Raw genomic sequence first — 25,277 nt, 5'->3', positions numbered from 1 at the left:
GAAACGGGGGGGGCTGGAGGGGAGCCCCGCACAGGAGGCAGAGATTAACATGTGGTCTTCACACGTGACCACTGCTCAAGGGTGAGGTTTGTGGACTTGGTGTGATGCCCAAACTGCCAGCCTGTCTTCCACCAGAGGGTACCGGCAAGTGCCTGGGGCCTTGGCAGGGCCCAAGCCTCTCCAGCTGTGGCCTTCCTGCTTCCAGACTCCAAAAGGCACAAAACCTAGGAGTTTCTGTGTGAGGAATGGCAAAGCTGCAGGCAGAGCCAGCAGCCCGTCTCCTGGGCAACCTGCCTCTTTTAGGGCTCCTGTTTTCCTGGGTCACGGTTCTGGTAAATGTTCTCTCCCTCCATGCGGCTGGCAGTAAACCCCTCAGGACCCTCGGGCTAGAAGAGGGGCTTTGGCTCTGGGCTTCTCTTCTCCCCGTTCCAAACTAAGGTGGAATTCAAGGGACTGAGCAGAGTTTTCTCCCTAAGTGCTGAGAAAGTTCCAGAAGCTCAGATGTCTTCTGTCGGGGATGTGGTGAGGGGTCTGCCTCTGGCTCTTGGCTTTTGCTTTCACTTTGTTCTGAAGCTTGGACGGGTCATTCTTGCAACTGAGAGCTCTAAGGGTGTCCTCCGTGATGGAAGTCTCCCTCTGCTTGGAAGGGGACCATACTCTGTCTTTCACCAGGAGGACCCCAGAATGTCTTGGGTGGAGGGGACCACTCTCATTTGACAAAACTCAGAGAGTAGAAGTGCACATAGCAAGTCAGCAGCAGAACTGGGACTGCCGCCCACCCGCTGACCACTCTTCATTCTCCCAGGAGACTGGCCACATTCAGGTCAGAGACTTGTTTTAGACCCCAGTTTAGTACAGGTCTGGTGGTTTCTCAGGATCTCTGTCTTGCTGGCCGCTTCATAGAGTCTTGCCCCTCCCCAGCCTGGATAGGTGGCCCGGCTTGGCCTGGCAACATTTTTGTTCTCCTCCCCTTGGATTGAGCCCTTGGTGCACCGGCGGCCCCTCCTGGGAGTTCTGGCCCCCCAAAGAAACAGGTTTTCCCTGCTTTAGAGCAGACTGCCCCAACACACTGGCCAGAGGCAGCCCTGTGAGACTCTGCTGAGCTCTCCCTGACTAGCTGTGGCCTGGGACTCTTGACTTCTCCCTCGCCTTGGCCCCAACCCTTATCTCCTGAGGCTGGTTGGCCCTGCCTTCTATCCAGCGTTGTTTACTTGGGCTAAGCTGCCAACAGTCTCTTATTCTCTCTTGCCCTAGATTTATCAGACCTAGCAGCCCTTAAACCTGAATGCTGGTCCTTTTAGCTCTTAGAATTTTGGAGCCAGAGGGGACCTTAGCCGTCAGAACATCTAATCTGCTTAGTTTACAAATGGGGAAACTGAGGCCCAGGGAAGGGAAGGCGCTCGCCTGAGTTCAGAGCTAGGACTAGACCCCATTTCCTGATTTCAAGGATGGTTCTTGAAAATGAACCAAAACAATAAAACCAGAGGAGCCCTGCCTCAGAAGCCTCTTTCCCTCTACGCTCCGCACAGGCAGGTGCTTTGGAGACGTCCACAGTGACCTATCCAGGAGGAGTACATGCTGAGGGACCCGGAAGATGAGGGGTGCACATCAAGGAGTATATATCTTGACATTTTCAGGTCCTGTCTGTTCAAACTGGTATTAACGCCAGGGAGTAAGCTAGTGTTTAACGGACCTTATTCGCTGCTCTTTATAATGTACCTCTGAATGGATCGGCATTTAAAGTTGTTTTCTCCCCCAGATCACCAAGGAAGTACATGCTCACTGTAGAAAACCTGGACGGGAAAACATAGTTCAGTGTTTACGCAGATATCTTGTTTGCTTGCTTGCTCTGCTATTTAATATCCTGGTTCATTGTCATAACATGTATTTTCCCCATGTGACAACACACCGGTTCTAACCCGTCAATCTCACGCACTTCTACCCTCTGATGGCTGGAAGGTTCTCAGGAAGCCAGCTTTTTGGGGCTATGTCAGAATACTCCAGCCACCAAAAATCCTAGCACGCCATGCAAATTATTCACTGTGTGGGACTTCAGGGGGCCATGTCTCTGCACCGCCATGGTGTTTGGGAAAGGGCTATGTTTACAAAAATCTGAGGCAAAGATCCGATTCTCAGTGAGCCTCTTAGAAATGGAGGAGGTTAGCCATCTCGGTGGGATGGGTGTGATCCAAAGATTATAGGAGGGAAAGAGAAGTCTTCGTTTCCTCTGATTTTTTTTTTTTTCTGTGTTGGCTTTTAACCCAGCCAAGTGCCCCCACCCCCATGTTACCACCCTTTGCCCTGAATCTCCCCGGGATTAGGCACTGGGGTGGCAAGTGTGGGTCCCTAGGAAAATCAGGACTGTATTCGGCTTGCTTGTCTCTGAGCCCTGTCTCTTGGACAGCAAGGTGGCTGTGTCAATGGCAAGCCAGAATTTGTTGCTTACTCAGGTGATCCAGGTTGGTAACTTCACCTTTGGGACAGGGTCACCTGGTGTCACCTCTCAGACTCTAAGATCACAGCTTCTTTAATGCCATATAAATTGTCCGTGCTAGAAGTGATCTCGGAGGGTCCCTTAGGCCAATGCCTACAGACTGTGGGCAGCAACTTCGTGGGTTTTAAAATCAGTTGAGTAGTTTTCCACTGGCTTTTAAAAAGTGAAATAGAAGAAAGCAGACTAGAAAACAAAATGCATCTCCTGTCATGAGAAGCATTCTTTAGTAAAACTGTATATGGGTAGGCACTGAGTCACCAGATAAATATATTTCCATCTGCATGGTAAGAGCCTTGGGCAGCCCTTGCTCCAGTCCATTGGGTTTCTTTTTAAACTGAGGTACAGTTAACATACGATATTATACGAGTTTCAGGTAGACAACATAGTGATTTTGACATTTGTATCCGCATACAAATGCGGACATTTGTATCCGCAAAATGATCAACACAGTAAGTCTAGGTACCATCTGGCACCTGACAAAGGTATTAGAATGTTATTGACTATATTCCCCATGCTGTACATTACATCCCCATGACTTCTTTGTTTTATAATTGGAAGTTTGTACTTCTTCATCCCCTTCACCCATTTTGCCCCCACCACGCCCTCTCCCCTCTAGCGACCACGAAACTGGTCTCTATTCATGAGTCTAGGGTTTGTTTTGTTTTGTTTGTTTTGTTTTTTTAGATTCCACATATTTGTGAAATCATGTGGTATTTGTCTTTCTCTGTCTGATTTATTTCACTTTTCATAATATCCTCTAGGTCTATGCATGTTGCTGCAAATGGTAAGATTTCATTCTTTCTTATGGTAGGTAGTATTTATTTATATATATAAATATTTATATTGCGTCTTCTCTGTCCACTCATCCATTGAGGTATACTTAGGTTGTTTCCATGTCTTGGCTGTTGTAAATAACACTGCAGTGAACATAAGGGTGCATGTCTGTTTTCAAATTAGTGTTTTTGTTTTCTTTGTATCAATACCCAGTAGTGAAATTACTGGATCATAGGGTAGTTCTATTTTCAGTTTTTCTGAGGAACTTCCACACTCTTTTCCACAGTGGCTGCACCAATTTACAATCCCACCAACAGTGCAGAAGGGTTCCCTTTCTTCTACATCCTTGCCAACGCATGTTATTTCTTATCCTTTTGATGATAGCCATTCTGACAGGTGTGAGGTGATATCTCATTGTGGTTCTGATTTGCATTTCATGATGATGAGTGATGTTGAGCATCTTTTCATGTGTCTGTTGGCCATCTGGATGTCTTCTTTGGAAAAATGTCTATTCAGATCATCTGCTTATTTTTTAATCAGATTCTTTGTGGGTTTCTTTGGTTATTGAGCTGTGTGAGTTCTTTATATATTTTGCATATTTACCCCTTATCAGATATACGATTTACAAATGTCTTCTCACATTCTGTAGGTTTTCTTTGCATTTTGTTGATGGCTTATTTTGCTGTGCAGAAGCTTTTTAGTTTGACATAGTCCCAATTGTTCATTTTTTCTTTTGTTTTCCTTGCCTTTGGAGTCAGATCCAAAAAAACATCGCTAAGACCAATGTTAGGGAGCTTATCGCTTCTGTTTTCTCCTAAGAGTTTTGTGGATTCAAGTCCTACATTTAAGTCTTCAATCCACTGTGAGTTAATTTTTGTGTATGGTGTTAACGGTCCACTGCTTTTTAAACTGTGATTCTGGGAAAGTTGGAATTCTTTGGTCGGGTCCCAGAGGCATTCAAGGGTTCGAGGGGACAGAGCTGAGTAGTGGGAGGCACGGCCAGCTGGAAGGAAACTCTGTTTACAGATGTTCCAGTTGTCAGGTGTGTGAAAGACTCCTTTAAGAAAGTTCTGTGGCTTTAAAAACAATATTAAACAGCAGGCTGGAAACCAGTGCTTATCTATCCACCTCAATTCTTAGAAGAAGAAACAGAGGCCAGAAAACAGAGGGTCTGTACGGGGCACGTGGGGTCTCCAGCCACACACTCAAGGGTCTCTAAATGTAGACCTCTGACACCTCTCCAAATGATGTGCCAAAGTCAGTATCAGACGGAGCTGTTGGCCTGAAACACACATTCACCATGCAGCCTGAGTCCCCCACAGGCTACACGTTCATGTACACCAGGAATTCATGTTTATCATAAAGCCCATAACTGTCATGCTCATGGCCCAGTTTATATTGCCATGGTGCACAAAACATTAATTTGTTCAGTGTCAGCATCTAAAACTCATCACAGGATTGGTAAGTCCATTTTGGCATTTCTTCTTTTCTTAATGTCCCCCGAGCTTCACTAATGGAAGCATCCTAGAGGTGGTGGGCCCAAGGTCACCCAGCAAATCGTGGCAGATCCAGGATGGGAACTCACCATGGTAGGTGAGTTCCTTTTTTTTTTTTTTTTTTTTTTAAGATTGTGTACTCATATGATGTACAGTTCTGGATGTCTCCAGAAGGTTCTGCTATTTCTTTGATTCAGGATATAGAACCAGGTGGCTCTAATTCTTGGTGAATTTTATGTCTTTGTCATTTTTTCCTCTCCACATCTGGTCTGGGAGAGAGAAAAAGAATTTACTTACCTTACCCTTGTTCTACATTTTCCCCACACCTACTGCTGGGCGTATACAAGGATACTTCATTTCATTGTGCTTTGTAGAGACTGTGTATATTACAAAGTGAAGGTTTGTGTCAACCCTGTGTCCAGCAAGTCTCTTGGTGCTATTTTTCCAACAGTATTTGCTCACTTCCTATCTCTGTGTCACATTTTGGTAATTCTCGCAATATTTCAAACTTCTTCATTATATTATATTTTGTGTGGTGCTCTGTGATCAGCGATCACGACTTGCTGAAAGCTCAGATGATGGTTAGCATTTTTTAGCAATTACGTATTTCTCAATTAAGGTATGTACATTGTTTTTTTCAGCCGTAATGCTGTTGCACACTTAATAGACTACGGCCTAGTGTGAACATAACTTTGAATGCACTGGGAAACCAAAAAAGTCATTTGACTCATTTTATTGCAATATTCACTTTATTCCACAGTGCTCTGGAACTGAACCCACAATATCTCCGAAGTATGCCCATGCTGGTTAACGTTATAAGCATGGTTTGTTGATATTCGGTAGAGGAAGATACGATTAAAAAACAAACACTCACACTTTGGGACCCCAAATATTACGTCTTCATCAACTGCAGTTTGGACGGTAGCAATTACATAGCGGAGTTGTCCTTGGGTCATTGTGTTCAAGCAGTGACAGGTGCAGATTCTACTATGGCGGTGGGAGGCGTTATCTTTGGCTCACCACAGGCTGTGGCTTTGAACAAATGCACTGGGATGTTCTGTGGGCCGGTGGGGAACTAGAGGGCCGGCTGGATGTAAAGGCATCATTGAAGTTCAGCTGACAGGGACGGCGAAGCCCAGGAGCGGGAAGAGGAAATTTCTTTCAGACCTGGAGTGTCATGGGCAGGCTTTCAGAAAACTGAGTCTATGCTGAAATCTGAAGGGGGTGCAGAAGGTTGGCAGCAGAAGAAGTGAAGGATGGGGTGGGAAAAAGCTTTTATACAATTTCTTCTTACAAGTCATTTTGGACGTGAGACTCATTCATTCAACCGATATTTATTGAGTTTTCTTTCTACAGGCCAGGTGGTCTGGGTTTGGGGGGGACATGGTCCATAAGAGAGACATGGTCCCTGCTCTCGTAGAGCTGACACCTTATTGGGGCAGAGCGAGGAATCAATAAATTAGGACACAAATAAGTGAAGTAACCAACAATCATATACTCACAGAACTGAAATCTTTACCACTCCCTCAACTGCCTGCTAAAGATCAAGGCCAAGCTAAAACCCTTAGCTTTCAACGTTCTAAAGACTGGACTCTCCTAAATACTGGACTCTTTAGAGTACAGACTCAGTTTACCTTTCCAGACCCATTGCTGCTGCCCCACCTCTCCCCCCAACCAATGGATGAGTTGTAAGGAACCAGAACCACTTCCCACCTCCACCTCCCTCCTACACCCCCGCCCATAGCTATGAACCGTGATGGTTTTTCTCTTTCTATTCCTTCTGCTTTTCTGCCTAGACCATTCTCTGTCCCAGACAAAACTCTTAAAAAAACAAAAACACATCCAAACTCTATTTATTTTGGAATACTTTTAGATTTATAGAAAATTTGCAGAAATAATAGCTTTCCTATATCCTTCACTCAGCTTCCCCTGATGTTAGCATCTTACCTAACATGGCGTTTGCAACAAAGCTGAGAAATTCACATTATTACTCACAAAATGGCGGACTTTATTTGGATGTCACCAGGTTATTTTGTTGTTGTTTCTGCTCTGTGATCCATTCCAAGACACCACAGGGCATTCAGTTGTCCTGTCTTCTTCATCTCTCCTGGTCTATCCCAGTGTCTTAGCGTTTCCTTGAATTTTGTGACCTTGAAAGCTTTGAAGAGTACTAGTCAGTATTCTCTAGAACGCCCCTTACTTTGGGTTAATGTCATCTCATGATTAGACTGGGATTTGGGGTTCGGGGAAAGAATGCAACAGAGGTGAAGTATCCTTATCATTGCATCACATCAGGATTTGCACGATACATAGCAACATGACTCACCGATGATGCTGATCTTGATCATTTGGTTAAAAGTGGTGTCTGCAAGACTTCTCCACTGTAGAATTGCTACAGCCCCTTTTTGGAGGGGGCTTTTATAGGGTGATAGTAAAAGGTAAAATTATAAAAGAAATAACTGAAAATGATTGATAGATTAGGCTCCTAAAATTAAAAAACTTCAATACAGCAAATGATAAACTAGAGCAACATTTGCAACACATGGCAGACAAGGGGCTGTTTTCCAAATACATACCGAGCTTTTCCAGTTAGTAAGGAGAAGTCAAATGCCCTCAAGAAATGGAATAAACAAAAAACAAAACAAAAACAAAAAAGAATTGGAACTAAGAAGAGATGCTGTTGGTCAACAAGCATGTGGGGAGAAAAGAAAAAGAAAAAGAAACAACCAAGAAATGTAACAATGATACACCAATATTATCTAATTTATTGTCCCTAGTCAAGAGTCCCCATAATATCAGGGTCCACATTGGGATCACCCATTGATTTTGTTTTTCTTAAGTTTTTATTTAAATTTCAGGTAGTTAACCTAGAGTGTAACAGTAGTTTCAGGTGTACAATATAGTGATTCAGCGCTTCCATTCAACACCCATTACATTGTTGGGTGTTGTAATGTGCTCATTACAACAAGTGCACCCCTTACTCCCCTGGGCCACCCATTGATTTTAGTCTCCTTTAATCCAAGATAGTCCCCAAACCTTGTTTGGTCTTCCATGCCATTGACATTTTTGAAGAGATGGAGCCAATATCTTAATTGCTACGCTTCTCCGCTCATGACTGGATGAGTTCTAAACTTTTATGGCAAGACATTTTCATATGCACTGTGGGATAGTTGTCCTGTATCCCATCAGAAAGCACAGCAGGTCAGAGCTCAAGAAAGAAGGAGGAAGAAGGGGAGGAGGGGGCAGAGAAGGAGAAGAAATGCCCTTGGCCAATAAGCATATGGAAAAAAAACCCCAACATTCACCCCCCATCATATTAAAGAAAATGCCACTTAAAACAATACCATCTTTCACATATGAAATTTTTAATGTTTTGAACGTTTCAAACTTTTAAGTTAAAAAAAAGAAGGCTAATCTTTCACAAGCTCATGGTGGGGCCGAGGATAGTCCGAAATGCATGTCAAAGCTTTAAAAAAAAAAAAAAACACAGCAGTTTCAATACCAAGAATTTATCTAGAGGAATCACAATTGTGTAAGGAGTTAGTTTCAATACTGTTATTTTTTTTCAATAGCAATAAAATTAGAAACCAACAATGTATCTGGAGTAGGGGATTGGTTAGTTATGTAAATGATGAGTCTTCCACGTACTGGAATATTCCTCAGCCACTAAAAGTAATGGTTTAGAGGAATAATGATGCTGTGCAAAATTGTTATGGATCAACATTTTAAAAGTTAGGGCACCAAGCCACGTTGCAGTAAGATCTCATTTTTGTAAAAAAAAAAAAAAGAAAAGAAAAGAAAAAGTATGTTTGTTTACAAAACACACAAGAAAGTCTGAACACCATCATAGGTATTATCAGTAGTTAGGAATGGTGGGGTAATCGGTCATTTTCATTTCCTTTCTGCTAATCTAGATTCATTAATGTTTGCTTAATTAAGAAGCATTGTTTTTATAATAAGAGAAAAATGTTGTGTTTTTTTTTTAAATCTCCTAGGGTTGTAGTGGATCCTCCAAGGATGACTGCTAGGTAAGGTGCTTGTGAGCTGTTGAGGGCTTGCGTTGGCTCAGCCCCTAGTCCAGGTGGTTCTTTTATGATTTTAACCTTGAGCATATGGTTCTCCCTTCCCAGACTTAAAAAGCTGAGAAGGGGAGCATGGTGAAAATACCGTAGCGTACTCGCCTGCACCTGTGAAAACCTCCTGTTACAGGCTGTGTTTCTGTCCCCCGCCCAGATTCATAGGTTGAAGCCCTACTCCCCATGTGATGGGATTAGAAGGCGAGGCCTTGGGCAGTAATTAGGTTCAGATGAGGTCAGGAGAGTGAGTCTATCCTGATGGGATTCATTCCCTTAAGAGCAGAGGAGGAGAGAGAGATCACCCTGGAGAGGCCCAGGAGAGGCCCCAGGAGGACACAGCCAGAAGGCCACCATCTACAAGCCAGGAGGCAGGCCCTCCCTGGACACCAGATCTACCGGCGCCCTGACCTTGGACTTCCAGCCTCTGGAACTGGGCAGAGTCAAGGTCTGTTGATTAAGCTGCCCAGTTTGTGGCGGTTGTTTCAGCAGCCTGAGCTAAGACACCACCCTCCCAGCGCTCTCTCATTTATGTCATTATGTCACATACGTCCTTCTAAATTTACAAACAGTAAAATTCACCCTTTCTCCTGTATAGTTCTATGGTTTTGATAAACGCAGACTGTTGTGTAACCACCACCACAATCAAGAGATAGAAAAGTTTCATTAGCCCCCCAAAATTCCCATGTGCTGCCCCTTTGTTGTCAACCCCTTCCCTCCCCCTGGTCCTCAGCAACCACTGGTGTTGGCCGTCCTCAGAGTTTTCCCTTTGCCAGGATGTCATACAAATAGAATCAGACAGTATGAAACCTTTTGGAGTCTGGCTGCTTCTACTCAGCATCACACTTTGAGATTCTTCCATACTGTATTGCTCCATTGCACGGGGAAATCCGTTTATCCCTTCACCTGTTGTAGAATATGTGGATTGTTTCTAATTTCTAGTTCCGGGGCGATCATGACTAAGGTCGCTATGAACAGTCACGCGCAGGTTGGAGTATGAACACACACAATTTTCCTTTCTCTTGAGCAAACACCTAGGAGTGGATTTTTTTTTAATTATATTATGTTAATCACCATACATCGCATCATTAGTTTTTGATGTAGTGCTCCATGATTCATTGTTTGTGCATAACACCCAGTGCTCCACGCAGAGCGTGCCCTCTTTAATACCCATCACCAGGCTAACCCATCCCCCCACCCCCCCTCCCCTCTAGAACCCTCAGCTTGTTTTTCAGAGTCCATCGTCTCTCATGGTTCATCTAGGAGTGGATCTTTATATTAAGTGGCCAGACTTGAACGTGTCATGCTGAGGATCCGGGGAGGGGAGTGTGGATGGGAGGAGTATACTCTTGCTGAGCACCTACTGTGTACCACCCACAGCACCAGGAGCTTCATGCGCATGGCCTCACGTGGTCCTCAGCACAGCTGAGGAAATAACAGGCTCCAGCTACCCCTTGACCCACAGAACAGGCAATGACATACACTTCAAACCGATAAACACAGAGCTACTCTCTTTGAACTTGGAGAGGGTTTGCGGTGGCCGACTGTTGAGGCTCCACAGAGCGTCTTCCCTCCACATTCCAACTTTGTTCTAGCATTTACTATCTTCATCACCTCCAGCCAGGCTCAAAGTTGATTAGGTTGAGGGCACTCTCCCTCAACTTCCATAAGAAGGTTCTTCCCAGTTCCGACTGCCAGCACCACTCAGTGGTTCCTCTCTTCCACAGAGAGGAAGAAACATGGCTTACACAAAAAAGCATGGCGGGCGGGTATGAGAGAAGCAACCTTTTACTGACAAAAAGTAGTTACATGTGTAATCGGCTGGGGGTGCAAGTTCCGAATTTATGGATCATTGGTCCCTAGTTCTGTGGTCGGAAACCGATGAAGCCATTGAACAGTTTTGTCCCAGGCTAAGGGGAACTGTGCCTGGCTGAGCCAACAGCCATGAAGTTCACCGAGCTCTTCAGCCCTGGGTATTTCTACTGACTCATTGCCTGTGGGGAAGTGTGTTGGCAGCTTTAGAACACAGGCATGCTCTTGCCCGGGATGGAGTTACCCATTCACTGGGAACTTCTCACAGAGAGGAGGAGACAAACTTGCTTCTGACAAGAGGATTTCTGGCTGAAAAACATTCAAAAAGATTTTAGGGAAATTCCTGAGAGCCAGAGCCATATATGGTTGGTGTTGAAAGTCATGAACGTGTGGGGAAATGTCCTTCATGGGGTCAATATTCTTGATGGGGTGGAGGGTACGGAACAACCAGGCTCCCCATATCCTTGTTTTGGAGTGGCCCTGGGGGAGGAGACAGATCCTGGCTGGATGGATGGAGAGAAGGTCTGACCTTACAAGGTAGTTCCCGTGTTAGTTTAAATGCACATCACATTTTGTGTATATTAACTCATAACTCATCGATCCTCATAACAGTTCAATGACATGGGGAAACTGGGGCAGGAGTTATGCTAGCTACTGTGCAAACAGCCCCACATCTCAAGGGCCCACGACAATTAGGTCACAATGTCACCTGCTGGGTGGGGAAGGTATGGAGTCTTTGCTCCACAAGGTCCTTCAGGGACCCAGGCTTCTTCTGTCTTCAGCACTTGGTTTCCAAGGGCTTGGTGAGCTAATAACACCACCCACTAGTTGTAGAGACGGGTTTTAAGCCCTGGTAGTTTGGTTCCAGAGTCTGTATTCTTAACCACTACATCATAGTAAGAAATGATAGCACTGGCTTTTAGCTAGATTTACCTGGTACGTCACCTCAGAACTGGAGGGAGGGAGAATACGAGGCGTTCTGGAGAACATTGGCGCTTCATTGCCAAGGGCTCAAGCTCTTCTTCCTAAGCACTGAGCTGGGTAAATCTCACGGACATTTTTACCTCATCTTCTGCACATAAACATGAAAGCCTTTCCCCCCAAAAGTATGCACCTGAAATACATGTGCGTCAGCTTTGTTGCTGCCTGGCACGCGGGTCTTTCCGCCACAGACATCATCCATGCTGAGCCCACTGCCCCCCGTTGCTGCTTGTTGTAGGGAGGAGGTTTTGCTGAATTACAGCACCCTCATTAAAACGTCTTTCCCCAGTTGAAGTGTCTTCTTGTGGAAACAACCCAAATGTCCAACATAAAAGCCCGGACAATAGAGTGTGGTACATCCACACAAGGGAATGCCACACGGCCGTTAAACATGGCGGTGATGGAGACCTTGAGAGACCTCGAAAGACGATTCTAATCTCCCATCCAAGTACTAACCAGGCCCAACCCTGCTTAGTTTCCGAGATCAGACGGGATCGGGCACGTTCAGGGTGGTATGGCTGTATATAAGACAATTCTAATCTCTTAATGTAAAAAAGCAGATTATAAAAGCAGTCCGCTTTTTTCATTTTAAAAAGGATACAAAGAATTTAAGATTTTGAATATTTACCATTTCTAAAGTTCCTATAGAGAACCATGTATGACTGTATTAAAGTTACAGATTTCAAAATTTAAGTGCGGGCCCTAAGGGCTGGAGTGACTTGGGCAATTGCTGAATGTCTCCTAATGGGGAAGACAGTTGTAGGACTTTGTGAGGATTAAATGAGCTATGTGTAGAAAGTACACATGGTAGATACTCAGTACATTTTTAGATGCTGTTATTGTCATAACTGCTTTTAAAAAAAACCTTCCCATTCTCACAAGCCCACTCCAAATCCAAACGAACCATTTCCAGTAGTGGGAGGTGGGGGCTTTATTGCAACAGGCCTGGGGTTGTGGACCTGTGAGGAGGCCAGTGTGCCCCCCCGACGTCCCTCTGGCCTCCTCTGCAGGGCAGGGTAGAGCTGAGTGACTGAGCTGCTGCTTTTAAGTGTCGCCCAAGGGGGCACCTGGGTGGCTCAGTTGGTTAAGCAACTGCCTTCAGTTCAGGTCATGATCCCAGTGTCCTGGGATCAAGTTCCGCATTGGGATCCTTGCTCAGCGGGGAACCAGCTTCTCCCTCTGCATGCTGCTCCCCCTGCCTGTGCTCCCTCTCTCTCTCTCTGACAAATAAAATCTTTAAAAGAAAAAAAATGCATCGGCCAAGGGGCGCCCCGGCTGATGTCCGGTTTCTGTCTGCTGCACAGAGAAATAACACAGGTTCTGAGTCAGACTACCTGGATTCCACGTCGATTAAATAGAATTTAGGGGCACCTGGGTGGCTCAGTCGTTAGGCGTCTGCCTTCAGCTCGGGTCACGGTCCCAGGGTCCTGGGATCGAGCCCCGCGTCGGGCTCCCTGCTCCGCGGGAAGCCTGCCTCTGCCTCTCCCACTCCCCCTGCTTGTGTTCCCTCTCTCGCTGTGTCTCTCACCGTCAAATAAATGAAATAAAATCTTTAAAAAAAAATAGAGAATTTAATGCCACCACCGTAGGGTGGGGGTGAGGATGAAGTGATACTAAGCTTGCGGAACCTTAGCACAATGTCTCAGGAAATGCCAGTGCTCACAGACAGAAGGTTAGGCCTCAGAAACCCATATGACATAATTACATTAATAATACAACATATTTTACACTGATGTAGTTCCAGAATCTTTTCATCATCCTAGACAGAAATGGAGGAAGGCTTTTTAAATGCCTGTAGGAGTGGTTCTTAAATTTCGGCACGTGTTAGAAGCTGCCCCAGAATTTCTCATCCGGTAGGTTTGGAGGGTTGGGGCCCAAGAACTTGCCTTTCTAACAGGCTCCCAGTGGTGCTGATGCCTTTGGCCCGGGACCACACTTGGAAAACCACCGCCTAAGATTGCAAGGCCTGCAGGAGAGGGCGGATGATGACCTCATTCAGGCTGACCCCGGGGAGCTGGGCCCCTGCCACCAATGGACTTTGTGATAAGAATCAGATCTTACCCAGTTATGGGGGGGGGGGGGGCAGGAGTGAAGATGAAACAGGAACTGAGGGACCAGAATGTGCAGCCACCAAGGGGAGACCAGGGAGGCTGGTGGAGAGGCCCGTGGGCAGCTGTGGCCTGGTGGGTGCCCAGCCAGGTGTCCGGTGGCAGGCCTGGGGACACTGTGGGTCATCAGGACAGACTCAAACCTGCTGGGCCCTACAGGGCCTGTCCATCACTGCATCTACCTCAAGAGCCTAATGGCTGGCTACTTCTTCACTTCCAGCTTCCAGATTTCCCACAGACTCCTCTTTGGGCCAATTCTAACCTAGAGCCAATAGGAAGGATTCTGGGGAAAGCAATTCCAGCTTCACCAAACTGACACAGCATAAGCTACCGTAACAGATCAGTCAATCCCTGCCATGGAGCTGCCTCCCTGAGCCCATGAGTGCTTTGGGGGCCCCGGCTGGGGGTTCCCCAGCTCTCCCAGCAGGACCTTCTGTCTGGCACAGATGTGGCCCACCCCAGCGAGCCTTTGCTCAGAGCATCAATCAGCTGGATTCGAACCCGTTAGGGAACTTACAAAAAACAGATTCCCAGGCCCTAACCCAGGCCTCCGACAGCGGGACCCAGGAATCTAGGTTTTTCACTTGCTCTGAAGCTGATTCAGACATCCAGCCAAGTTTGGAACTCCTGACGTGTGGAGCAGAAAGGATACTGTGGGGCCAGGCAGACACGAGTTTGAATTCTGGTTCTGTAAGTATTAGCTTTGTGATCTTGGGCAAGCAGCTAACCCTTTCTGATGTGAGACTGTTGACTCATCTGTAAAATGGGCATAATGCCTGCCTTCCTCGTGGAGGGTCGTGGGGACCGAATGACAGAATGTATCACAAACTTCTGGCACGTGAATATTATGGTGCTTAATACAGTTAATAACTGTGCATAGACACATCCAGGGGTGTGTCAGATGGGCCCAGAGTCTTCTCTTTCTTCTTAGGAATCTGGGCCCTCAGCTGGCCATATTTTTACATAGATTATTTTCCTGACATCATGAAAACCAGACTTGCTTTTCCTGTGTCTCCATTCATACTCCAGGCATTGTTTCATATAAGGATCAGTTGCTTCAGTCTTGAAAAAGAAGAACAAAACTGGAGGTTTCACACTCCCAGATATCAAGAAATGCTATGGTACTAGCACAATAAGGGGCACAGAGAGCCCAGAAATACACCCACACTTTTACGTTCAATCTATGACAAAGGTAGCAAGAATGTACAATGGGAAAAAAGACGGTCCCTTCAACGAATGATGTTGGGAAAACTGGACAGCGACATGCAAAAGAATGAAACTCGACCACTTTCTCACATCATATACAAAAATAAACTCAAAAATAGATGAAGGACCGAAATGTGAGACCTGAAACCATACACATCCTAGAAGAAAGTGCAGGTAGAAATGTCTCTGAAATCGGCAGTGGCAATATTTTTCTAGATATGTCCCCTGAGGCAAGGGATAGAAAAGCAAAAATAAACTATTGGGACTACACCAAAATAAAAAGCTTCTGCACAGCAAAGAAAACCATCAACAAAGCAAAAAGACAACCTACCGGATGAGAGAAGATATTTGCCAGTGACATATCTGATAAAGGGTTAATATCTAAAATATCTAAAGAACTGATACAACTCAACACCAAAAAACCAAATAATCCAATTAAAAAATGGGCGGAAGACACAAACAGACGTGTTTCTCCAAAGAAGACCTCCAGATGGCCAACAGACGCATGAAAAAAATGCTCCATGTCACTCATCATCAGGGAAATGCAAATCAAAACCACAATGAGCTATCACCTCACACTTCTCAGAATGGCTACAGTCAAAAACACAAGAAACCACAGATTGTTGGTGAGGATGTGGAGAAAAGGAACCCTCTTGCACTGTTGGTAGGAATGCAAACTGGTGTAGCCACTGTGGAGAACAGTATGGAGTTCCTCAAAAAAATGAAGATAGAATTACCATATGATCCAGTAATTCCACTCCTGGTTATTTACCCAAAGACAATGAAAACACTAATTCAAAAAGAAAGAGCCCACATGTCCATCAATAGGTGGATGGATACAGAAGGTGTGACATAGATGTGTGCGTGCGCACGCACACACACACGCACACACACACACAATGGAATATTACTCAGCCATAAAAAAGAATGAAATCTTGCCATTTGCAACCATATGGATGGAGCTAGAGAGTGGAAGAAGTGAAATTAAGTCAGTCAGAGAAAGCCAAATACCATATGATTTCACTCAAATGTGGAATTTAAGAAACAAAACAAACAAAAAAAGAAACAAAAAACCAGGCTCTTAACCATAAAGGACGAATTGATAATTCCCAGAGGGGAGGTTGGGAGGGGGGATGAGGGAAATACATTACGGAGATTAAGGAGGGCACTTGTGATGAGCACTGAGTAATGTATAGAATTGTCAAATCACTATGTTGGACACCTGAAACTAATATAACACTATGGCTAATTATACTGGAATTTTTAAAAAAGAATAATTTCTTCAAAAAAAATATCAGTTGCTTATTTCTTCTTTAGGCAAATTTCACAAATTCCATCTTTCAACAAAAATGATTCCATCGAGACCACCCCAACCTCCAGCCTGGTTTCATCTCAAAACATTTCCTTGAATCTGGAATCTTTGTTGTTTTCTTGGAACATTTCCATAAATATCTTTCCTTCCGTGTCTGTCACTTTGACACTCAGTCAATTGCTGTGGTCTGTGTGATAGAACGAACTGCCTTTCCAAGAAAGCAAAGCTGGAAGATTTCGCAAGGTCTGCTCCTCGGTGGATGAAAGCAGTACCTCCCGGGCCAGGCTATTTGATAAAAGGAGCTTTGGCTTTGAAGTGAGCTTTTAAAGAAGCTGTTATTCCCAAAGCAAACAAAAGCAGCAATAAAGAAAACAGAAGCTTTTGCATTTCAGCTGCTAGAAGGGTGAAAAAGGAAAGGATGATTTTTAGTGGTCAGAAATCAGGGAAGGGGGGGGCCTTTGGAGAAGAGCTTTCAACATTAGGCCGAGGCTCAAGTGCACGGAGCGAACGCAACGTTCCACACCTTAGACACACCTCTGTGGGCTTCAGTGATGTGATCTCACCATTTCCTGTATCAGTCTCAACTCTGAGACTTTTTGTCTCAGAGACATCTGTAATCATTCATTGTTCGGGGCACTTTCCCCATCTCCGGAAAGGACCTGGATTAGTCAGCTCAGGCTGCTAGAACAAATACCATATACACTGGGTGGCTTAGTAACAGAAACCTATTTTCTTACAGTACTGTAGGCTGGGAGGTCCAGGATCAAGATCTAGCATGGTCAGGTTCTTGTGAGGGCTCTCTTCCTGGCCTGCAGATGGATGCCTTCTTGCTGTCTCTTCACAAGGCCTCTCCTTGGGACATAGGTGTGGAGAGAGAGAGAGAGAGAGAGTTCAAGTTCCCTAGAGTCTCTTCCTATAAGGGCACTAATCCCATCAGACCAGGGCCCCGCCCTCATGACCCCCTCAACCCCGATTACCTCCCAAAAGCCCCATCTCCAAATACCAGGACATTGAGAGTTAGGGCTTCAACACATGGATTTAAATTCAGTTCTTGCCAGTGCCCTAGCATCCTCTCAATTGTTCAGGTTAAAATCATCTGCCCCCTCACCCCACTCTCCCTCCCCAATCAAATCCATGATAAATTCATCTCCATTAGTCAACTTTGCCCTGGGCTAGGAGTGTACCCTTGTAACTGGTTCCCTGCTGCCCTTCTGCCTTGCCCATTTCCAAGGTTATTTCTGCCTCGGGGCCTTTGCACTCACTGCTGTCTCCACCCAGGACTCCTTCCGCCTTCCCATTCTGCTGTGCTGCTACCTTGTTGATCCCAGCTGAAATGTTTCCTTCTCCGAGAGGCCTTCCTCCATCACCTCACCTAAAGAACCACCTTCACCTTTATGCTGATGTTTGGTTTTCTTTTCTGAACAATTCTTAATCCATCCCTTCCAATGTTTAGAAGAGAGCCTTCATAAGAACAGGCCTTTGTCTTGCTCATTTTTGTGTCCATTCCTGTGTCTGGCATCCGGGACTGCTCAGTGAACATTTGTTGAATGAATGAAGTCAGCCGAGATTTATTGAGACTTTGCAATGCATATGGCTCTTTACCCAGTGTTAGGGGAATCCCGGAGAAATGTCAAAATGCCCAGAGGCAGCAATAAGAGGAACACAGGTATTAAGCCCTGCCTGCTTTACTTGAAATGTAGTTAGAGAAAGTAGCGTGAAAATGACACCCTCCAGACCTCTCTAAATGGCCGGGGTCAGGTGGCTTATACAAATGACCAGCACTGACAAAGCTCGAGAAGAGGAGAGCTCCTTCTCGCTGGCCTTGGGAGGAGGCTTCACAGAGACAGGGCGTGCGAGCTGGTTGTAGAAGGAGGTTAGGCCTTCACAGTCAGCTGGGGGAGGGGAGAAAGCCAACGCAGGGAGACCGGACAGCGTGCAGAGGATGGAAGGCAGACCCATGTGACTGGGGTTGTGACATCAGGACTATTTCCCTCTCTTGGACACGTCCCTGACATTGCACTGATCCTTCTCCTGGGAGAAAGCACGTTTTCCTCCACCCTGTATCGCTGGTGTCTGGTACAGGTGCCAAAGCAGGTGCTCCAGGAACACTGGCATAGGAAGTAAGCTTGAATGGGGGGGGGGGGTCCAGTTGCTCCTGTCCTGTAGGCTGTGAGGGACTCCTTTGCAGCTTTGATAGACACAGTGGCTGGAGGGTTAGCATGGCTGGGGGGCTGAGACAGCCTTAGAGAAGTGGGTTATAATAATTGTCACAGTCAGCCAGGCCTGAGAAGTAAGAGGGAGGTGGAGGGGGGCCAAAGAAAGGCTTTGGGAAGGGAGAAGAAACGAATTTGGGACCAACTGAGTCCAGAGGCAGACAGGGGTTGCAAACACATGTGTCTGAAAGGAGACAGCAGGAGGTGTGTTAAGGAGAGAGTCAGGCCAGGCATGAGGCATCAGGGAGTGGTGGGGATCATGGCCAAGTGGAAGGCAGGCCCCTTCCATAGGACACAGCTCTGAGCCAGCACCAGCTGCTTGTTACATGGGAGAATTGGGGCCAGGCTTACCAGATTTTCAAGTTTTATATATGAGATCACACCCATGCTCTCCCTATTGGCTACCACTCCATATTACATAAAATAAAGAACCCTCCACAGTCCAAAGAAGATACTTCTATGGGTCAGATACAGCCCTCAGGCTGCCGGTTTGCGACCCGGAGGTGTGTGTGTTTTGGGGGATAGAGTAAAGAGCAAAGAGAATGCCCAAGGGCATTGAGATTTCAAGACCAGGTCACCAGGGCAATAGTGAGCCATTGCACTTAATTAGGAAGTCGGAAGGAGAGGGGTGTGCGGAGTGGAAGATGTTGCAGTGAGGTGGATGCTCTTATGACCTGGGGAAGTTGTTGACTTGCAAAGGCGGTGGGTTTGAGATGGGGGGGAGGGCCTGTTTGTGCTTACCTGGGGACTAGTAAGGAAGGGGTCTCTCTGGGCCCCCTGTGATTCTTTAAGGGGTTTATTCTGGTGTTGATTTTTGTCTTTGTGTTTTATCTCCCCCCCCCCCCCCGGGGGGGCTCTTAAGATGGCCTGATCTGGCCCCTGGCAGGAGGCACATGTAAGGACACTGGGGTTAGAGACGCAGGGACGGGGTTCGAGTCCTGGTCCAGCCCCTGGCTGTCAGGGACGTTGAGCAGAGTCCCTTCAGGCCCCGCTTTGCTGGGTCTTTGTCACCCGTGTATGAGAACGCCAGCCCTGACGGGTTGCGAGGAGGCATCCACAGCCCCCTCCCCAGTGTTCGTGTCACACCCATGATGGTTGAAACCGTTGTCTTCTGGCCCTCCTCCTTCCTGCATGGCTCCCACCTTCTCTTCTGAAATGAGGCACACAGACATGATGAACCCAGGGCCCTTCCTGTTCCACTCATCCCGCCTGGGCCTCGGGAGTCCCACCGCGGAGGTCCCCTTGAAATCTGAATGCGCTCTGGCTGGAGGTGGAAGGCAGAGGGGAATCTTGCAGCTGATGCCGTCTGTTCTCCCTCCCCCAGCCACCTAACACCGCAGCACACCCTAAACAGTCCAGAAGGACCGCCTTTCACCCCTGAGGGACTCCAGCCATGGGGGGAGGGGTCCTGAAGAACAGTCATTGGCCACCTCCCTGGTCAGAGATGCCGCGGAGCATCCCGAGGCCCTGAATGCCTGTTTGGGTGTAGATTGTCTGACAAGGTGTAGATTGTCTGACAAGCCCCCCTGTGGTCATGGGGCTTACAGTCGCCAGCAGGAGGGAGGGTGACACAGGCTACAGGTTAAGTACTTACTGTGAGCCAGGCACCAGGTTAGTTGGTGTATCTGGCTTCCATGTTTTCCTGAAGCCCCCACAACAGTGCACTAAGGTGGGTTCAGTATCATGTCCACTTTACAGATGAGGAAACTGAGACCCAGTGCAGTGAGGCTGCCTGCTCCCCACCCCACCCCACTCAGGTTGCAGAGCTGGGTCTCCCTGGCTAGCAGGAGACCCCGTTATCTATCTGTACAGAGCTAAGCAAATGGGTACGTTCGGAACATCTTGGAGGACATGCATTACAGCTGAGATGGAAAGGAGGCGAACGCAGCCCGAGGGAAAGAGGCTGTCCAGCCAGACGCATGGGAGAGCCGCGTCCTCTGTCCCCGGGGCCATATGGGTTGAGGACAGCCTCTCAGTTGTCAGGAGTCACCAAATGGCATCCCCAAACCGAAAGAGGAAGCAAGATAAAGTCCTAGCGCTTTCAGTACTGACCGTGTGACGGACGCTGTGTGATGGTGTTAAATGCTCTACCCACTCGAGCTCATGACCGCCTTCCGGCATTTGTATGAGAAAAGGCCCCTACATTTTTATTAGGCCCTTTTTACAGCTGATCTGAAATAACTCGCTCAAGCTTATCCAGCCAAGAACTGGTGTAGCTGGGCGTTAAATCCAGGGCCTCCTAACTCCGGAGCCAGAACATTTAACCCTGGCCCAACAATGCCACGCTCGCTAAGGTGTCAGCACTTTGCTGAGTTGACCCACAGGCCACATGAGGCACATGTGGCCAGAGCTCCTGGGCAGAGCCAGGAGGCAGTCTTGGTGGAGGAATAAATCCATCTCTGGTCCTCCCTGGCCTCCTTCCATTCTGTGGCTCTTCCAAGCATCACCTGCCCTTCCTTCCACTCCACCTGTCTCTGCACCCTCGTGTCCAACGGACTTCCCGGGCTCTGCCTGGGTTCACACTGGGGATGAGAGCTCCAAGGCTTTTGTGAGGATTGGGACCACTTAGGGAGCTTCTGGGCCCCAGAATCTGCTTATTTAGCAAACCCTGCTCTACCTATGCCAGGTTGGGGATGTAGAAGTCCTCAGGTAGCAGTGGGTCTCAAGGTACTGTTCCCTCTGCTTCTTGACCCCCACCTGCTGCTCAGCCTACCACTTCCACCTTCTGCTATACACCTCAGCCTGTTTAATCTTTACTCCGTATTACAGGTAATACTGCTAGCATCCCCATTTTACACATGAGGGGAACGAGGCTCAGAAAGACCTGGATTTAATCATCACTGATTCTAACCACCTTTACTGCCTCTGCTAAACTGGTATGGGGGGGGGGGTCCCTGAGGGCCCCTGGTGGGGTTTAGAGGAAGGGCCATGAATGATGCATTTTCATGAGTGCATTCAATATGTAGACTGTAAGGGAAGGAGCCATGAAATTTGTCAAAGCCTTGGTACCCAGGGGCGCCTGGGTGGCTCAGTTGGTTAAGGGGCCGACCCTTGATTTTGGCTCAGATCATGAGCTCAGGGTTGTGGGATTGAGCCCCCCATGGGGCTCCCTGCTCAGTGGGGAGTCTGCTTCTCTCCTTCTCCCTGCTCATGCGCGCTCTCTCTCTCAAATAAATAAATCTTGGGAAGAAAAAAAAAAAAGCCTTGGTACCCAGAATATTCCTTGCACTATTACTATTTCCGAGGGCTTTTAAGTCCTAATATGAACAGCTGACACCATTAGAACAAACCATCCAGATTCAGTTCAGCTTTCAAAGCTAAATGTGAATCAAAATATAGAATGATCATTGGTTAGGAAAACTGATTCCTCTGTGATCCAGAGCAGGTCCTGTAGTCTCCAGGGGCCTCCCACCTGGACAGAGGGCTGAAGAGAGCATAGCAGGGAATCGTAGCCCCCCCACGGGACTGCTGTAGCTGGAGAGAGGGTTAAAATAAATTCTACCTGTGCCCCAGCCATTCCCCTCCTGGGTATTTACGGAGAGAAGTGTAAACATCTGCCCACGTTCCTGGTGGCTTTCTGCATAACAGCCTGCAGGAGGAATCAGCCCAGTTGCCCATCAGCAGGGGAACCGTGACGCCGTTGCTCAGCCAGATAAAGAATGAACCACAAAGACCAACTCTGCCGATGAAGTCAAGAAGGCAGAGAGAGCGGGTGCTGTAGGAGTCCATTGATAGAAACCTCTAGTACCGGCACAATTAACCCATTGTGGCACAAAGCAGATCAGTGGTTGTCTGGATGAGGAGGGTGAGGGCTCACTGGGTGAAGGTACACACACAAGGAACTTTCAGGGGTGATGGATCTGGGCAATGGTTACATGGGCGTATACAGTTGTCAAAACTCGTCAAATTGTGCACTAAGATCTATGCATTTTACTATATATAAATTATACTTTAAGTAAACAAATAAGTAAAGCAGCAAATGCTTCCGCCCCGGGGGCCGACAACTCTGAGTCAGCAGGTCTTGGGAGGGACTGCAGGGCATCTGCATTTCAACCAGTGGCACAGACAGTGGTGACCCCCAACCTGGGATGTTCACCCTCAGGCTCTAATCATGAAAGTCTCTTCTGGCCAAGACAGTTGAGTCTTTGAAGATGTCAAGCACTTACTACTAGTCTGTTTTTAAGCATAAAACTAACTGGGGTCAAAGTCTGGCCCTGGGGCTCTCTCCCCATAATCGGCAAGACCAGCTCTAAGACATGGACAAAGCACCCTCAGTCATCACACTGATTCTGGTCGTGTGCCAGGCATCACAGGGTCTGCTATGCTAGGAACAGAGGGCAGGACTCCACGCGGGGCTGCAGACGCCTGCCAGGTGCTGGGCATCAGGCAGAATTAGACAGGGCCTCTCTGGGTTCTGTCTCCCTGGCCACTCTCCAGATATTAATGATTTGGGCTGCATATTGAGGAACTATTTTGTTATGAACACTATGCTGGTTGTTTTGTGTTGAATTAGATAACAGGATGCCGTCACCAGGAGCCTGGGCTCAGAGGCAACCTGGGCTCAAGTCCCCACATCTCTACAGTTAGCTGTGTGTCTTTGGGCAAGTAACTTAACCCCTCTGAGCTCCTCGTCTGTAAAATGAAGAGGATGGCAATACTTCTTTCTGCATAGAGTGCCTTGAGCATGGAAAACATGTTGGAAATGTTGGCTATTATTATTATTATTACCTAATTTAACCCTAATAACCCTATGGGTTAGGAGCTATTCTTATCCCTATTTTAGAGAGCAACATCTGAGGCTCAGAGAGGCCAAGCCCCTGGCCCAAGGTCACACAGGGAGGACCTGGAATTACAGCTTGGGGCGCCTCGCCTGCATCTTGGGAATCACAGTGTGGGTTTCTCAAGCTTCTCTGTTTCCCTTCGGTTGCAAGCAAAAATCAAACTGTGACGTCCAGCTGCCTTGGTGAGACATGGTGCAGGCTGGTTTATAAATGATAAACATGTGACTGCAGCAGGCTGAAAGCAGGGTGGTGACACAGCATGGCATGTCGCTTCTGGATTCAAACTCCTACTCTCTACGTGGCTGTGTGACCTTGAGGATCTGTCCGTCTGCCTCTCTGAGCCTCCGTTTCATCATCTGTAACATGGGCACAGTCGTGCGCCCTCCTCATGGGGCTGTTGTGAGATCGGAAGGCTGGAAGAAGGCAGGGAGAGCCAGGGTCTAGATGACAGAATGCCCGGAAGGCAGGTGGGGAGTTTGGATTTTATTCTTAGGGCAGTAGGGAGCCAGGCGGGAGAGTAACGTAACTGAAGGGCACTACTGGAAGCTCGTTTGGGCGGCAACAGGGGCAAGGGCAGCAGCGGGGGAACCAGGCAAGAGGCGGATGTTGTCGTACAGGTGAGGGTGCCCGCAGTGGACATAGGTGTAGGTGTTTTGGGCTCACTGGGTGAAGGCACACACAAGGAACTTTCAGGGGTGATGGATCTTTGGGCAAGGAGAATAGATAACACTTGCCAAGGTGTTGAATAGAGATATCCTTAATAATCTCCATAAAAATGATTGTGCGTGCTTCTTTTAAAAAATCATCTAGGGCAGCGGTTCCCAGCTGAGGGCATCTTCCCCCCCACCCCCCGCCCCCACCACCACCCAGGGAACATTTGGCCATGTCTGGAGACATTTTTGTTGTCCCAGCTGGGACTGAGATGCTACTGGCCTCCAGTGGATAGAGACCAGAGATGCTACTAGATACCCTGCGATGCACCGCGCGGCTCCCGTGACAAAGAACGATCAGCCCGACATGTCAATGGTGCCGAGGTGGAAAAGCGCTGGTGTAGAAATGTCAAAAGTCAAAAGGATGTTGCCCCTTTTTCCCACCCCACCCACACCCCAAAGATGACCACCATGACAGGTTTGCTGCATAACCATCCAGGGGCTGCTCACTGCAGATATGCAGACTCCCATAAACCACCTCACCCCGCAAGGAAGACGAGGCAAGTGCTCAAAACTTGGGAGGAGGGTTTGGAGGAAGGCATCTGTTTTGCTGAATCTCTCACCCCACAATAAAGGTCACGGCCCAGCCAGAGGAGCCGGGAGGTGGGCAAGTGGCCTAAAACCTATTTCCTCTAAAAGTTGTGAAATTCCTCCTTTTCTCCGAAGAACTCTCTACAGACTGCATATCCTGATGATGCATGAAGCCTCTGTAACGGGGCTAACTTAGGAAATCTGAGAATTTCAGTGCTGGAAGGGATAATGTGCAGTCTCGCCCGACTTCCTGTTTCTCAGATGGGAAAACTGAGGCCAGAGACTTTTTTGTAAATGGGAAGATCCTTTTATAATCAATAGTCTCTTCTTATTTTATTGGGATTTTAATCTCTGATTTTTATTGTGATGTGTGGTGACAGCTATGTTTCTGATTTTATTTTCTTGGTGGCTTCCCTGTGTGGGGTTGGTTACGATGGCTGACAGAGGAGACATAATTTAGCCTTGTTGCTCCTCAGTGGCTGCGTGGAGGCTCTGGCCTGGCAGTGAGAAACACTTCATCAGTTCACAGCTGGAAAACAAAGGACAATGTATTAAATTTCCCCCAAATAAAAATTAATGGCATCTAAGGGTGTGCCCTTTACTCAAGATTCCCTCCTACTGTTTTTACTGTGACACAAAGCTTTCTACCACCCAAAGATGGCGGTAGAAGGGAGGATGCTTTTTGTCTGGGTTTTGTTTTGCTTTAATGCCCTTCCATGGTAGAAGAGAAAGGTTGTGACCCAATGTCAGGCTTCTCCAAAGATTGGGAGGGACTTTACTGGTCTG

At 47.2% G+C, this 25,277-nt stretch overlaps 1 protein-coding gene across 3 annotated transcripts in view; it reads left to right on the top strand.

Annotated features, from left to right (window-relative positions):
• Positions 1–25,277, top strand: part of TMEM51 (transmembrane protein 51) — a 53,628-nt gene that overhangs the window by 2,974 nt on the left and 25,377 nt on the right. The gene's annotated exons all lie outside the window — the stretch shown is intronic.

The sequence above is a fragment of the Callorhinus ursinus genome, unplaced genomic scaffold (assembly GCF_003265705.2).
Source record: "Callorhinus ursinus isolate GAN/ISIS: 27379988/994484 unplaced genomic scaffold, GSC_fseal_2.0 scaffold18, whole genome shotgun sequence".
NCBI classification, from domain to species: domain Eukaryota; kingdom Metazoa; phylum Chordata; class Mammalia; order Carnivora; family Otariidae; genus Callorhinus; species Callorhinus ursinus.
The sequence above is the reverse complement of the archived record's forward strand: the minus strand, read 5'-3'. Positions and strand labels throughout refer to the sequence as shown.